This window comes from Chiloscyllium plagiosum, unplaced genomic scaffold (genome assembly GCF_037043375.1).
Source record: "Chiloscyllium plagiosum isolate Xiang-an unplaced genomic scaffold, Cpla_swu_hap1 HiC_scaffold_7, whole genome shotgun sequence".
NCBI classification, from domain to species: Eukaryota; Metazoa; Chordata; class Chondrichthyes; order Orectolobiformes; family Hemiscylliidae; genus Chiloscyllium; species Chiloscyllium plagiosum.
This window is the reverse complement of record NW_028270145.1, coordinates 58,532,017-58,544,154: the sequence shown is the minus strand read 5'-3', so window position 1 is coordinate 58,544,154 and position 12,138 is coordinate 58,532,017.

Sequence of the window (12,138 nt, the reverse complement as noted above, 5' to 3'; positions counted from 1 at the left end):
GCACAGGGAGGGGGGAGCGAGTGTGTCACACCACAGTACAGGGAGAGAGGAGCTGGTGTGTCACACCACAGCACAGGGAGAGAGGAGCCAGTGTGTCACACCACAGCACAGGGAGAGAGGAGCCAGTGTGTCACACCACAGCACAGGGAGAGAGGAGCCAGTGTGTCACATCACAACACAGGGAGAGAGGAGTCAGTGTGTCACACCACAGCACAGGGAGAGAGGCGCTGGTCTGTCACACCACAGCACAGGGAGAGAGGAGCTGGTGTGTCACACCACAGCACAGGGAGAGAGGAGCCAGTGTGTCACACCACAGCACAGGGAGGGGGGAGCGAGTGTGTCACACCACAGCACAGGGAGAGAGGAGCCAGTGTGTCACACCACAGCACAGGGAGGGGGGAGCGAGTGCGCCACACCACAACACAGGGAGAGAGGAGCGAGTGTGTCACACCTCAACACAGGGAGAGAGGAGCTGGTGTGTCACACCACAGCACAGGGAGAGAGGAGCGAGTGTCTCACACCACAGCACAGGGAGAGAGGAGTCAGTGTAACACACAACAGCACAGGGAGAGAGGAGCCCGTGTGCCACACCACAGCACAGGGAGAGAGGAGCCAGTGTGTCACACCACAGCACAGGGAGGGGGGAGAGAGTGTGTCACACCACAGCACAGGGAGGGGGGAGAGAGTGTGTCACACCACAGCACAGGGAGAGAGGTGCCAGTGTGTCACACCACAGCACAGGGAGAGAAGAGCTAGTGTCTCACACCACAACAAAGGGAGAGAGGAGCGAGTGTGTCACACCACAGCACAGGGCGAGAGGAGTCAGTGTGTCACACCACAGCACAGGGAGAGGGGAGTGAGTGTGTCACACCACAACACAGGGGGAGAGGAGCGAGTGTGTCACACCACAGCACAGGGAGAGAGGAGCCAGTGTGTCACGCCACAGCACAGGGAGAGAGGAGCGAGTGTGTCACACCACAGCACAGGGAGAGAGGAGCGAGTGTGTCACACCACAGCACAGGGAGAGAGGTGCCAGTGTCTCACGCCACAGCACAGGGAGAGAGGAGCGAGCGTGTCACATCACAACACAGGGGGGAGAGGAGTCAGTGTGTCACACCACAGCACAGGGGGAGAGAAGCGAGTGTGTCACACCACAGCACAGGGAGAGAGGAGCCAGTGTGTCACACCACAGCACAGGGAGAGGGGTGTGAGTGTGTCACATCACAGTACAGGGAGAGGGGAGCGAGTGTGTCACACCACAGCACAGGGAGAGAGGAGCGAGTGTGTCACACCACAACACAGGGAGAGGGGAGCGAGTGTGTCACACCACAGCACAGGGAGAGGGGAGCGAGTGTGTCACACCAGAGTACAGGGAGAGACGAGCCAGTGTGTCACACCACAACACAGGGAGAGGGGAGCGAGCGTGTCACACCACAGTACAGGGAGAAAGCAGCCAGTGTGTCACACCACAGCACAGGGAGAGAGGATTCAGTGTGTCACACCACAGCACAGTGATAGAGGAGCCAGTGTGTCACACCACAACACCGGGAGAGAGGAGTGAGTGTGTCACACCACTGCACAGGGGGAGAGGAGAGAGTGTCTCACACCACAGCACAGGGAGAGAGGAGCCAGTGTGTCACGCAACAGCACAGGGAGAGAGGAGACAGTGTGTCACACCACAGCACAGGGAGACAGGTGCCAGTGTCTCACACCACAGCACAGGGAGTGAGGTGTCAGTGTGTCACACCATAGCACAGGGGGAGAGGAGTCAGTGTGTCACACTACAGCACAGGGAGAGAGGAGCGAGTGTGTCACACCACAGCACAGGGAGAGAGAGGAGAGAGTGTCTCACACCGCAGCACAGGGAGAGAGGAGTCAGTGTGTCAAACCACAGCACAGGGAGAGAGGAGCGAGTGTGTCACACCACAGCACAGGGAGAAAGGTGCCAGTGTGTCACACAACAGCACAGGGCGTGAGGAATGGGCGTGTCACACCATAGCACAGGGGGAGAGGAGTCAGTGTGTCACACCACAGCACAGGGAGAGAGGAGCGAGTGTGTCACACCACAACACAGGGAGAGGGGAGCGAGTATTTCACACCACAGCACAGGGAGAGAGGAGCCAGTGTGTCACGCAACAGCACAGGGAGAGAGGAGTCAGTGTGTCACACCACAGCACAAGGAGAGAGGAGCGAGTGTCTCACACCACAGCACAGGGAGAAAGGTGCCATTGTGTCACACCACAACACAGGGAGAGGAGAGCGAGTGTCTCACACCACAGCACAGGGAGAGAGGACTCAGTGTGTCACACAACAGCACAGGGAGAGAGGAGTCAGTGTGTCACACCACAGTACAGGGAGAGAGGACTCAGTGTGTCACACAACAGCACAGGGAGAGGGGTGCGAGTGTGTCACATCACAGTACAGGGAGAGGGGAGCGAGTGTGTCACACCAGAGTACAGGGAGAGAGGAGCCAGTGTGTCACACCACAACACAGGGAGAGGGGAGCGAGTGTGTCACACCACAGTACAGGGAGAGAGGAGCGAGTGTGTCACACCACAACACAGGGAGAGGGGAGCGAGTGTGTCACACCACAGTACAGGGAGAAAGGAGCCAGTGTGTCACACCACAGCACAGGGAGAGAGGAGTCAGTGTGTCACACCACAGCACAGTGATAGAGGAGCTAGTGTGTCACACCACAACACCGGGAGAGAGGAGTGAGTGTGTCACACCACTGCACAGGGAGAGAGGAGAGAGTGTCTCACACCACAGCACAGGGAGAGAAGAGCCAGTGTGTCACGCAACAGCACAGGGAGAGAGGAGTCAGTGTGTCACACCACAGCACAGGGAGACAGGTGCCAGTGTCTCACACCACAGCACAGGGAGTGAGGAATGGGTGTGTCACACCATAGCACAGGGGGAGAGGAGTCAGTGTGTCACGCAACAGCACAGGGAGAGAGGAGTCAGTGTGTCACACCACAGCACAGGGAGAGAGGAGCGAGTGTGTCACACCACAGCACAGGGAGAAAGGTGCCATTGTGTCACACCACAACACAGGGAGAGGAGAGCGAGTGTCTCACACCACAGCACAGGGAGAGAGGACTCAGTGTGTCACACAACAGCACAGAGAGAGAGGAGTCAGTGTGTCACACCACAGTACAGGGAGAGAGGAGCAAGTGTCTCACACCACAGCACAGGGAGAGAGGACTCAGTGTGTCACACAACAGCACAGGGAGAGAGGAGTCAGTGTGTCACACCACAGTACAGGGAGAGAGAAGCGAGTGTCTCACACCACAGCACAGGGAGAGAGGACACAGTGTGTCACACAACAGCACAGGGAGGCAGGAGTCAGTGTGTCACACCACAGCACAGGGAGAGAGGAGTCAGTGTGTCACACCACAGCACAGGGAGAGAGGTGCCAGTGTCTCACACCACAGCACAGGGAGACAGGTGCCAGTGTGTCACACCACAGTACAGGGAGAGAGGAGCGAGTGTGTCACACCACAGCACAGGGAGAGAGGACTCAGTGTGTCACACCACAGCACAGGGAGAGAGGATTCAGTGTGTCACACCACAGCACAGGGAGAGAGGAGTCAGTGTGTCACATCACAGCACAGGGAGAGAGGAGTCAGTGTGTCACACCACAGCACAGGGAGACAGGTGCCAGTGTCTCACACCACAGCACAGGGAGACAGGTGCCAGTGTGTCACACCACAGTACAGGGAGAGAGGAGCGAGTGTGTCACACCACAGCACAGGGAGAGAGGACTCAGTGTGTCACACCACAGCACAGGGAGAGAGGATTCAGTGTGTCACACCACAGCACAGGGAGAGAGGAGTCAGTGTGTCACACCACAGCGCATGAAAGTGGAGTCAGTGTGTCAAACCACAGTACAGGGAGAGGAGTGAGCGTGTCACACAACAGCACAGGGAGAGAGGAGTCAGTGTGTCACACCACAGTACAGGGAGAGAGGAGCCAGTGTGTCACACAACAGTACAGGGAGAGAGGAGCCAGTGTGTTACACAACAGTACAGGAAGAGAGGAGTCAGTGTGTCACACCACAGTACAGGGAGCGAGGAGCCAGTGTGTCACACCACAGTACAGGGAGAAAGGAGCCAGTGTGTCACACCACAGCACAGGGAGAGAAGAGCTAGTGTCTCACACCACAACAAAGGGAGAGAGGAGCGAGTGTGTCACACCACAACACAGGGAGAGAAGAGCTAGTGTCTCACACCACAACAAAGGGAGAGAGGAGCTGGTGTGTCACACCACAGCACAGGGAGAGAGGTGTCAGTGTGTCACACCGCAGTACAGGGAGACAGGAGTCAGTGTGTCACACCACAGCACAGGGAGAGAGGAGCGAGTGTGTTACACCACAGCACAGGGAGAGAGGATTCAGTGTGTCACACCACAGCACAAGGAGAGAGGAGTCAGTGTGTCACACCACAGCACAGGGAGAGAGGAGCGAGTGTGTTACACCACAGCACAGGGAGAGAGGATTCAGTGTGTCACACCACAGCACAGGGAGAGAGGAGTCAATGTGTCACACCACAGCACAGGGAGAGAGGATTCAGTGTGTCACACCACAGCACAGGGAGAGAGGAGTCTGTGTGTCACACCACAGCACAGGGAGAGAGGATTCAGTGTGTCACACCACAGCACAGGAGAGAGGAGTCAGTGTGTCACACCACAGCACAGGGAGAGAGGATTCAGTGTGTCACACCACAGCACAGGGAGAGAGGAGTCAGTGTGTCACACCACAGCGCATGAAAGAGGAGTCAGTGTGTCACACCACAGGACAGGGAGAGAGGAGTGAGCGTGTCACACAACAGCACAGGGAGAGAGGAGTCAGTGTGTCACACCACAGCACAGGGAGAGAGGAGCGAGTGTGTTACACCACAGCACAGGGAGAGAGGATTCAGTGTGTCACACCACAGCACAGGGAGAGAGGAGTCAGTGTGTCACACCACAGCACAGGGAGAGAGGAGTCAGTGTGTCACACCACAGCACAGGGAGAGAGGAGCGAGTGTGTTACACCACAGCACAGGGAGAGAGGATTCAGTGTGTCACACCACAGCACATGGAGAGAGGAGTCAGTGTGTCACACCACAGCACAGGGAGAGAGGATTCAGTGTGTCACACCACAGCACAGGGAGAGAGGAGTCAGTGTGTCACACAACAGCACAGGGAGAGAGGATTCAGTGTGTCACACCACAGCACAGGGAGAGAGGAGTCAGTGTGTCACACCACAGCACAGGGAGTGAGGATTCAGTGTGTCACACCACAGCACAGGGAGAGAGGAGCCAGTGTGTCACATCACAACACAGGGAGAGAGGAGCCAGTGTGTCACACCACAGCACAGGGAGAGAGGAGTCAGTGTGTCACACCACAGTACAGGGAGAGAGAAGCCAGTGTGTCACACAACAGCACAGGGAGAGAGGGGTCAGTGTGTCACACCACAGTACAGGGAGAGAGGAGCCAGTGTGTCACACAACAGTACAGGGAGAGAGGAGCCAGTGTGTCACACAACAGTACAGGGAGAGAGGAGTCAGTGTGTCACACCACAGTACAGGGAGAGAGGAGCCAGCGTGTCACACCACAGTACAGGGAGAGAGGAGCCAGTGTGTCACACCACAGCACAGGGAGAGAGGAGCCAGAGTGTCACACCACGGTACAGGGAGAGAGGAGCGAATGTGTCACACCACAACACAGGGAGAGAAGAGCTAGTGTCTCACACCACAACAAAGGGAGAGAGGAGCTAGGACTCACACCACAGCACAAGGAGAGAGGAGCCAGTGTGTCACACCAGAGCACAGGGAGTGGAGAGCGACTGTGTCACACCACAACACAGGGAGAGAAGAGCTAGTGTCTCACACCACAACAAAGGGAGAGAGGAGCTGGTGTGTCACACCACAGCAGAGGGAGAGAGGTGTCAGTGTGTCACACCGCAGTACAGGGAGACAGGAGTCAGTGTGTCACACCACAGCACAGGGAGAGAGGAGCGAGTGTGTTACACCACAGCACAGGGAGAGAGGATTCAGTGTGTCACACCACAGCACAAGGAGAGAGGAGTCAGTGTGTCACACCACAGCACAGGGAGAGAGGAGCGAGTGTGTCACACCACAGCACAGGGAGAAAGGTGCCAGTGTGTCACACAACAGCACAGGGAGTGAGGAATGGGTGTGTCACACTATAGCACAGGGGGAGAGGAGTCAGTGTGTCACACCACAGCACAGGGAGAGAGGAGTCAGTGTGTCACACCACAACACAGGGAGAGGGGAGCGAGTATTTCACACCACAGCACAGGGAAAGAGGAGCCAGTGTGTCACGCAACAGCACAGGGAGAGAGGAGTCAGTGTGTCACACCACAGCACAGGGAGAGAGGAGCGAGTGTGTCACAACACAGCACAGGGAGAAAGTTACCATTGTGTCACACCACAACACAGGGAGAGGAGAGCGAGTGTCTCACACCACAGCACAGGGAGAGAGGATTCAGTGTGTCACACCACAGTACAGGGAGAGAGGAGCAAGTGTCTCACACCACAGCACAGGGAGAGAGGACTCAGTGTGTCACACAACAGCACAGGGAGAGAGGAGTCAGTGTGTCACACAACAGTACAGGGAGAGAGGAGCGAGTGTCTCACACCACAGTACAGGGAGAGAGGACTCAGTGTGTTACACAACAGCACAGGGAGAGAGGAGTCAGTGTGTCACACAACAGTACAGGGAGAGAGGAGCGAGTGTCTCACACCACAGTACAGGGAGAGAGGACTCAGTGTGTCACACAACAGCACAGGGAGGCAGGAGTCAGTGTGTCACACCACAGCACAGGGCGAGAGGAGTCAGTGTGTCACACCACAGCACAGGGAGGGAGGTGCCAGCGTGTCACACCACAGCACAGGGAGACAGGTGCCAGTGTCTCACACCACAGCACAGGGAGGGAGGTGCCAGTGTGTCACACCACAGTACAGGGAGAGAGGAGCGAGTGTGTCACACCACCGCACAGGAGAGAGGAGTCAGTGTGTCACACCACAGCACAGGGAGAGAGGATTCAGTGTGTCACACCACAGCACATGGAGAGAGGAGTCAGTGTGTCACACCACAGCGCATGAAAGTGGAGTCAGTGTGTCACACAACAGCACAGGGAGAGAGGAGTCAGTGTGTCACACCACAGCACAGGGAGAGAGGAGTTAGTGTGTCACACCACAGCACAGGGAGAGAGGAGCGAGTGTGTTACACCACAGCACAGGGAAAGAGGATTCAGTGTGTCACACCACAGCACATGGAGAGAGGAGTCAGTGTGTCACACCACAGCACAGGGAGAGAGGATTCAGTGTGTCACACCACAGCACAGGGAGAGAGGAGTCGGTGTGTCACACCACAGCACAGGGAGAGAGGATTCAGTGTGTCACACCACAGTACAGGGAGAGAGGAGCCAGTGTGTCACACAACAGCACAGGGAGAGAGGGGTCAGTGTGTCACACCACAGTACAGGGAGAGAGGAGCCAGTGTGTCACACAACAGTACAGGGAGAGAGGAGCCAGTGTGTCACACAACAGTACAGGGAGAGAGGAGTCAGTGTGTCACACCACAGTACAGGGAGTGAGGAGCCAGCGTGTCACACCACAGTACAGGGAGAGAGGAGCCAGTGTGTCACACCACAGCACAGGGAGAGAAGAGCTAGTGTCTCACACCATAACAAAGGGAGAGAGGAGCGAGTGTGTCACACCATAACACAGGGAGAGAAGAGCTCGTGTCTCACACCACAACAAAGGAAGAGAGGAGTCAGTGTGTCACACCACAACACAGGGAGAGAGGAGCCAGTGTGTCACACCACAGTACAGGGAGAGAGGAGCGAGTGTGTCACACCACAACACAGGGAGAGAAGAGCTAGTGTCTCACACCACAACAAAGGGAGAGAGGAGCCAGTGTGTCACACCACAACACAGGGAGAGAAGAGCTAGTGTCTCATACCACAACAAAGGGAGAGAGGAGTCAGTGTGTCACACCACAGTACAGGGAGAGAGGAGCCAGTGTGTCACACCACAGTACAGGGAGAGAGGAGCCAGTGTGTCACACCACAACAAAGGGAGAGAGGAGCCAGTGTGTCACACCACAGTACAGAGAGAGAGGAGCCAGTGTGTCACACCACAACAAAGGGAGAGAGGTGCCAGTGTCTCACACCACAACAAAGGGAGAGAGGAGCTAGGTCTCACACCACAGCACAAGGAGAGAGGAGCCAGTGTGTCACACCAGAGCACAGGGAGTGGGGAGCGACTGTGTCACACCACAACACAGGGAGAGAGGAGCTAATGTCTAACACCACAGCACAGGGAGAGAGGAGCGAGTGTGTCGCACCACATCACAGGGTGAGAGGAGTCAGTGTGTCATACCACAGCACAGGGGGAGAGAAGCGAGTGTGTCACACCACAGCACAGGGAGAGAGGGGCCAGTGTCTCACACCACAGCACAGGGAGAGAGGAGTGAGTGTGTCACACCACAGCACAGGGAGAGAGGAATCTCTATGTCAAACTATAGCACAGTGAGAGGCAAGCCTATCAGGGAATAGAGGACAGTATTAAACCATAGTGCTGGGAATATGACAGAAAATCCTCAAACTTCTCTTTACATTGCAACCACTTCCTGATTTACACTTTATTAGTCTCAACACCTTTTCCTCGGTATTAAAGGCTGGGCACTAAACTCTGGTCCTATGTTCCTTCACAGAATGGGAAATAATCTGAATGGAAATTTAGCTATAACCTAAAAAAGATGAGAAGATATATCAACTGGGTCATTTTCTATGTCATGTAGAAGAAACTAAAATTAGTAATAATCAATCAACATGAATTGGTAGCCCGTACTCTAATTCATACCTTGGATTGTCCATTGTGCTGCTTCAACCAGGAGTTACGCAAAAGATTCTTACTTGAATGTTCTGCTGTTTCGCTCATTGTTTATGATGCCAAGTACAATGTATTAAATCTTTTGCATATCTGCCTCCAATACAGTGTGAGAAAATAATGTAGAAAGCAGGACATTTGCCCTAAATGGATAACTTTTCGAAAGAATTATTGAACTAGTTTCACTCACAGCCATTTTTTTTCCAAATGTTGCCCTTAAAATTATTTCGCAATTTTCTTTTAAACTACTAGTTTTTGAACTAAGTATTAAATCTAATCAACCTCCCTTTCAGGCAATGCATCCCAAATCATAGAAGCTTGCTGTGGGGAAAAAAAATCTTTTCCCGTGGACTTTTTGCCTTCTGTGAATAAGACGGCATATTAATCATGGCACATAGATCACAGTGTTGGTCAGGTTACATGGCAGAGATTCCTGAGTGAGAATGTATAACACGGACCACACAATAGATCATTAGTAACATAACAAAATAGTGGAACACCAACTATATCTCTCCTTCTGAGATGAACATTTGACATCAGTCGTGAGCAAGGTTTTAGAAACACCACAAGAAGTTCAACATGTACTTGGAAGGCCAATGTGGATTCACAAAAAGCAGATCATCCTTATCTAATCCAATTGAATCTTTGATGAAGTAACAGAGAAGGTTGAGAAATGGACTGTAATGGATATTTTCTCTGTGAATTTAACTACACTTCTGATAACTTGGGTAATAATATTTACTTCAGAACAGAAAACAGCAAGTTGTGTGGTGCATCAGGTTATCTTTCCTTTTCACATAGAGTATGGTACATAGTGGTATGTCCAAGTCTCAGTGTTTTTCTTTTGACATGTATAAGTCATTTGACTATTGGAATTGAGAAAAATGTAAGTATTGCCGATGGTACCAAATGTAGTGGTGCAGCAGTCTGTGACAATGAAACCAATTGACAGCAAATTCCTTTCCCAAATAAACAGATTAACAGATGAAAAGAATGTGCAGTCAAATGGCCCATGGAATTTAATACAAGAAGTGTGAAGTGATGCATTTTAGCATCAGGGATAAGAGGCAATATTGTTTTAATAGCCCACATCTCAACATGTATAGGGACAGAAGAACCTAAGGGCTGTCATGCCCACTACAGGCATGAAGATATTACTTTCTTTTCAGATGACTGACAGTATGTCATGTGACCTTGGCAGTCCCAACTACACACAGACATTCAACTCCAGCAATTATCTAATTAAAAGAATGGATAATCACAGCCACTTGAAATTTACAAATCACTTGGTTAAGGATAGATTGTTAACAGTACAAAGCCAAAGTGAGAACTGCTGATGCTGGAGATCAGAGTCTGGATTAGGGCAAAAGCCCTTCATCAGGTTTTCCTGCTCCTCAGATGCTGCCTGACCTGCTGTGCTTTTCCAGAACCACTAATCTAGACTCTTAACAGTCCAGGACTGTCACCCACTGACCAGCTTTCCTATTTCATCATGAGTCATGGGGAGATTAAAATTCAATGTATTTACTTGAAAGGCATTTGAAAGGATAACTTTAATTGAATAAGTCATTTAATTACAAAGACCCCCCCTGTCTCAACACTCTCAAAACATGAAAAGCTACAACACAGGATAAATACAAGTCGGAGACACTGCTTTATTTGGGAAAGAAATTTGGAATTCTCACAGGTCACATGGGTAATACAGATTCAATTCTGAAGAAGTGTCATCTAGACTCAAAATATTAGCTTGCTGTCTTTTTGTGGATGCTGCCTGACCCGCTGTGATCTCCAGAATTAGTTATTTTCAGAGTTTTCAGCAAAAGCTAATATGATCAGACACAGCATGGTAAACACCATGAGAAATATCACCTGAAAAGCCATCAAACTAGCTGCAAATTAAGAGCTGCTGTGCTTTTCCAGCACCACTCTAATCTAGACTCTGCAAAAGACTAAGCCAAGGAAAAACAGTTGGACCTTAAAAGAGAGAATTCTGCTCCCTGGCCTACTCTAAGTTCATTTTCATCTGAGAGCTGACTTCCTTCGCCTCACAACATACTGGGGATTGTTTGCTTTTCCAGGAGCTTTACTCCAGCTCAAGCTCCAATTCATCTAAAAAATTACAGGCTTGATACAAAGAAGACACAAATAATTCCTTGTGATCATAAGGCCTTTTTTTTGTGATGAAGTGTGCGAACTTTCACCTTTGAAAGCTCCAGCAAATGTGTGATACTAAATCCACTTTATTTGTAAATTTGTAAAAACCCGTTACTGGATTCAGTTATACAGAAATAAACCACGCGGCACACATAAATACAGACATCTCATCAGACAATGTTGATCATTGACGATAATAAATCACAAATTCAGCCTGTAACCGGGTAAATGTGCATTGATTTTTGTAGGTTGCAGGACATATTGAGAGAATTGTTGGCAAAGCAATTAAGAACTTGAGATTCATAAATAGAGCTGTGGTGTACTAAAGCAGGAAAGTTCTGTTGAACCTTAATAAACTTTTGATTTGGCCGTTGTCATCAGTTCTAGTCACCATACCATAGGATGAATGGGAGGATTTTTGAGAGAGTGCAAAGGAGATTTACCAGAATAATTTCAAGAAATTAGGAATTCTGGCTACTAGGTTATGTCGGGCTTGTTCTTTATGGATCAATGGAGATTGAGCACTGATTTAATAGAAGTAGACAAGATCATGACAAGTTTAGAGTAGGTAGACAATGAAAAGCTATTACCATCAACTGATGATACAAAAGGAACACAGGTGTAATGTTCTGGATACAGGAGTAATTGGAAAGACAACTTGCTAATGCTGCAAATGATAATAACCATGAACTCATTGTACATGATGGTCATGGAGGCAGAGACAATTCATGATTTGAATAGGACATTGGATGAAAGTTCAGGAAATAAGTTTCCAGAGCTATGGATGAAAATAGTATAATGGGGCTGACTGGATTGCTCCAAGCGTAGTCAAATAGACCAAGTGGTCTCCTTTGGAGCTCTAGTTGTTTCTATGATTCCAAACACAATATATCAGGTCAACTGCAAGACAATGTAAAATGAAATTAAACAATACTCCTGTACCTTAATTCCCTACTCAATAAAAATCAATATATGATTAAAGAAATTAGAGTTCTGAAAAATATCAGATAAAAAGGAATGAAAGGATTTCTTCCTGGAGCTAGGTGGAAAAGAATGGGAGGAGATACATGTGAAACATAAACAC